This window comes from Theropithecus gelada, chromosome 1 (genome assembly GCF_003255815.1).
Source record: "Theropithecus gelada isolate Dixy chromosome 1, Tgel_1.0, whole genome shotgun sequence".
NCBI lineage: Eukaryota > Metazoa > Chordata > Mammalia > Primates > Cercopithecidae > Theropithecus > Theropithecus gelada.
This window is the reverse complement of record NC_037668.1, coordinates 81123185-81128767: the sequence shown is the minus strand read 5'-3', so window position 1 is coordinate 81128767 and position 5583 is coordinate 81123185.

The window sequence follows — 5583 nt, the reverse complement described above, 5'->3', positions numbered from 1 at the left end:
AATAAAGATAACATGTTATGCACAGTACATGGTGCTTAATAGGAAAGCAGTAAACGGTAACGGTTGTTACTGTTGTTAGTAAACCGAGGTGAAGATCATTGACATAAAATGACTCTGAACACTGCACAGCTGCTGCCCTGCCGGCTCACCTGAGTAGATGGATATTAGAAAGGATTTGTGCAGGAGCTGGAAACCTGGCATTTCCCGCTGGCCACCACTTCAGTGCAGAACGCCCCTTCCAAGCGGAATATCCTCTGCTTGAACATCCATTCTCAGCTTGAGCATTTCCAAAAACAGGAAGCTCATTGCTAAGAGGAAACCCTTGTCCTCCGGCTCTAGGAAGTCTTCCATGTTCAGTCTATTGGAAGAGGCTTCCTGTCACCACAGACCACCTCCAAGATTCCTTCCAACTCCTGACTTTAAGATTCCGCTACTTGAACATAGATCCATCATCCCTCATCCATCACAAAACAGCTGCAGAACAGCCCACCACGCCCCAGTCCTTGATCTTAGAAGGAGCTGAAGGATTAATTTTTTTCATCATTTGTCCATTTCTCCTACAATCTTAAATTTTTTTGACTAGGGTTTCTATATGGCTGAATTTGGTGAAGTTTTCACTAACCCAGAACACACACACACACACACACACACACACACAGACACACACAACCCCATTAAAGTTCTTTCCTTCAATGAAATTGGCAAAGGGGCATAAAGAAAACTGGAACCTAAGGACCCAGTGACTCCCATTTTACAGAAGAAGACAGGGAGTTATCAAAAGACACGCAATTATGCTGCCTGGCTTAAGCACAACAGAATTCCATTTTGGGAACAGAACTGCCCTTTAGCCCTGTTTGGGGCAGCCAAGTACATTCTGTCTGTTCCATAATTGGCTGAGCAGAGCCAGAAGCTGGAGCACACCAGAAAGAGTACTGGATTGGGAGTCAGGAGACCAGACTTTTAGTTTCAGCTCTTTCTTATCTAGTTAGGTGACGTCAGATTGAACAGGAAGATCACTAACCAGCTCTGGCACTCATTCAGTGGTGATCACAAATGCTTAACTCATTTCCCGTTTAGAAAAAAACAGTGCAGCTTACTGCCAGCACTTATTTCTCAGGGCAAATGGGAAATGTCTTAAGAACTAAGCATGAAATTCAGAAACACTGAATATTGAATCCTTCTCTCTTGAGGGGAGAAAAGGCCCAACTGGCCCAAGTCCAAAACACCAGTGCCATTTGCCTGTAGTGTATAAGACCAGAGGGAGAACATAAAACTCTTTCTGAAAAAGAGCAGTCTGCTCTGAATCCTAATCGTTTTCAGAGCCTTGATACCTGAGGCAAATATCGAGATCTGTGTAGCGCTAAGGGAATCAGAGGACCAGGAAGAAATAGTGGGCCCAGTAGAAAAGCAGCAGCTCTGTTCTAGAGACAGAGGGCCAAAAAATTGAGCCCATTCAATCTAACAGCCAAAAGAGGGACTCGAACACCTTTGCTGTGTGCATGGCCAATAGGAGCAACTCTAAGCCTTTAGGCTGGTGTCCAAGGCCTTCTGAATTCTGGCCCCCACCTACTTCTCCGATTCCCATCATGTCACCCCAAAATACTCTATGCCGGGGTGTCTAATCTTTTGGCTTCCCCGAGCCACACTGGAAGAAGAATTGTCTTGGGCCACACATAAAATACACTAACACTAATGATAGCTAATAAGCAAAAAAAAAAAAAAAAAAAAAAAAGAAAAAAAATTGTAAAAGTATCTCATATTTTAAGAAAGTTTACTAATTTGTGTTAGCCTCATTCAAAGTTGTCCTGAACTGTGGGTTGGACAATATTGCTCTATGCTGTAGTAACACTGAACCACTTCTCATTCCCATCCTTTTCCTTACTCTGTGACTTATTTATTTATTTATTTTAGCTGTCTCTGCTGCCTGGAATGTTCTTTCCATGCATCTCTGCCTAGTAAACTCTTACTCATCCTTCAAACCCTATTTCAAAACCCACAACCTCTATGAAGTCTTCCTCAATCCTCATCCATCTTCCTCACTGCAAGAATGAATCCCTCCCACTGTGATTTTACAGCACTTTTTACATTCATTTACAGTTACGTACATGAAACACAACTGTATTAGGGCTTTTAAAATGATCAGCTATTTAAGTACCAATTCATGTCTCACAATAAATCTTGAGGTCTTCGGGCAGGGACCTTGTTTCCACTGTGTGTCCACTGTGTCTGGCACAGGCCTACTGTGGGGAGGTGCTTTGCCTCCTTTTCCTAGGGATGGCCCTGGGGTCTGGACCACATTAAGAATAACCATGAGCTGGTAGTCCAAAAAGACCATATATTGCTGTGTAAGGGTCAAGAAAATTCCTCTACTTAGAGAAAGATCCTGAAGAATACATTGTTTGTATTGAACTAATCCCCAGAGTTCTGCTTTGTTTTGAGTTAACTACGAAAAAGCAGTACATCATGGCCAGGTTAAAGTAATATTCATCTTTAAAATCAAAGTTCTGAAAAACAATGAACTTTAACTGGCTAGCAGTAGAGTTCACATTTCAACAAAAAAGAAGTCCAGTGCAGTAAGTATGACCAAAGAGAACAAATGTGAACACCCAAATATTTAAAGAAATGTCAGGAACTAGTACCTAGAGTTGGCCTGGCAGTCCCAAGTTCTCAGGTTCTATTGCAGCTTATCTGGACTAAACGGTGCTTGAAATGAGGAAATTCACAGGCAAGACCTTGAAAAGCTCTGCCTATTTAATGGGATTTGCTAAAATGAACTCTAACCCTTTTATAAATATTGAGTATGTGAGAAAGTATTTAAATGCAAAAAAGTGAAACCAGAGTATTAAAAAAAAAATGCTCTCCCTGCCCCATAAAGGAACTTTTAAAATTTACCTGTGGACACATTAGATATTTTAACTAAACCAATCAATGATAAATTCATGGTATGTGGGGAAAAAAATCTGTTCCTTTTAACTTTACAATGAATCTGATGTTTCATTTTTGAACCATTGCTCAGAACTGCTGGAGAAAAAGAACCAATGGACAGAGCATGAAGAGCTTATTGCTTGAAGGGTCTATGGGGAGTGACAAATACAGTGTACTTTTGAAGGATCCAGAGGACCAAATTTATGCATCTCAAACATGGTCCTGGTTATCTGAGCTGGCAAGTTTCTGGGCTCCTGGTTCCAAGGATGCAATGGAGAATAGGGGTTGGGGAGGAGGTAAAGACTTCACCTATAGCTAACATCTTCTGGGGAAGGGCCCTAGAGCAGGAAGGCCCTGCCCCTCTCTGGCCCGTCTGGCAGCAGATTCCTGACTTCTGCTGCACTCTTGTGTGCATTTAGTCTTCTGAATTGAGGAAGGCTAAGCTCGACTCCAGCACCCTCCAACTGTCACCATTTTCACTGTGGATTTTTCCTGTGGAGGCAGGCCTCACCCACCTAAAGTCCCAAGCCAGTAGCCAGGTAGAAAAAGGGAGGGCAACTTTCAAAACTCTAAAATAACAACCTGGTCCAGCCTCCTAGGTGTGATGGGATTATTGTAAAAGACCAGTTCCCAGTGGAAAGTGAAACATTGCTTCCTCACTGGGTCCTTAGGTTCCAGTTTTCTTTATGCCCCTTTGCCAATTTCATTGAAGGAAAGAACTTTAATGGGGCTGTGTGTGTGTGTGTGTGTGTGTGTGTGTGTGTGTTCTGGGTTAGTGAAAACTTCACCAAATTCAGCCACATAGAAACCCCAGTCAAAAAAAATTTAAGATTGTAGGAGAAATGGACAAATGATGACAAATGGAGCTGAAGTCAAGAGTTTGGTATTTTAGCTAGGCACGGTCCTAGTTACTTGGGAGGCTAAGGCAGGAGGATCGCTCGAGCCCAGGAGGATCCCTCAAATTTAAGGCTGCAGTGAGTGAGCTATGATCATGCTCCTCTAGCCCGAGTGACAGAGTGAGACCCCATTTCACACACACACACACACACACACACACACACACACACACACACACACAAAGAATACAGGCAGATGATATGGTTTGGATCATGGGGGCAGATTTCCCCCTTGCTGTTCTCTTGATAGTGAGTGATTTTTCATGAGATCTGGTTGTTTAAAAGTGTTTAGCACCTCCTCCTTCACTCTCTCTTCTTCCTCCTCCAGTCATGTGAGATATGCCTGCTTCCCCTTCATCTTTTGCCATGATTGTAAGTTTCCTGAGGCCTCCTCAGCCATGCTTCCTGTACAGCCTGTGGAATCATGAGTCAATTTTTCTTTTCTTCTTTCTTTCTTTTTTTTTTTCTCTTTTTGATGTGGTCTCGCTGTCTTGCCCAGGCTGGAGTGCAGTGGTGTGATCTTGGCTCACTGCAACCTCTGCCTCCCAGGTTCAAGTGATTCTCCTGCCTCAGCCTCCTGAGTAGCTGGGATTGCAGGCGCAGGTCACCACATCTGGCTAATTTTTGTGTTTTTAGTAGAGGCTGGGTTTCACCATGTTGGCCAGGCTGGTCTCGAACTCCTGACCTCAGGTGATCTGCCCACCTCAGCCTCCCAAAGTGCTGAGATTATAGGCATGAGCCACCATGTCTGGCTCTCTCTTTTCTTTATAAATTACCATGTCTCAGGTAGTTCCTTTTTTTTTTTTTTTTTTTTTTTGAGACAGAGTCTCGCTCTGTCGCCCAGGCTGGAGTGCAGTGGCTGGATCTCAGCTCACTGCAAGCTCCGCTTCCCTGGTTCATGCCATTCTCCTGCCTCAGCCTCCCGAGGAGCTGGGACTACAGGCGCCCGCCACCTCGCCCGGCTAGTTTTTTGTATTTTTAGTAGAGACAGGGTTTCACCGTGTTAGCCAGGATGGTCTCGATCTCCTGACCTTGTGATCCGCCTGTCTCGGCCTCCCAAAGTGCTGGGATTACAGGCTTGAGCCACCGCGCCCGGCCTAGTTCTTTATAGCAATGTGAGAATGGGCTAATACAAGGGGACAAGATGATTATTCAGCCTCTTCACATATGAAAGGGGATGAAAAAGTCTGGCCTCCAGGGACCCTGGCTGCCTGACTGAGATGCCTCTTTCTACACTCCTGGAAAGCACTCCTTGGAGGAGAAGGGAACCCAGCTGGGGATAAGGATCTGAGCTGTGGTATCTGCCCCTTTTTTCGCTGTCCCCATCCCTCCTTATGTCCCCTAGCCCATTTCGTCAGGGACTAACTGATGATGGACTTGTTATCTATTTATTTATTTATTTTTATTAAGACAGAGTCTCAGTCTATCACCCAGGCTGGAGTGCAGTAGTGTGATCTCGGCTCACTGCAACCTCCACCACCCAGGTTCAAGCGATTCTCGTGCCTCAGCCTCCTGAATAGCTGGGATTACAGGCGTGTGCCACCAACCCAGCTAATTTTGGCTGGTCTTAAACTCTTGACCTCAGGTGATCTGCCTTCCTCGGCCTCCCAAAGTGCTGGGATTACAGGTATGAGCCAGTGCTCAGCCAAGACATGTTATTTAAAACAACAAGAAGCTTTCCCCAGCAGTCTGCCTTGGTTGAGTTTCTGGATGGTTCTGTTGGCATAGCAGGTGGCATTACAGTTAGGTGTCATCCTGTACT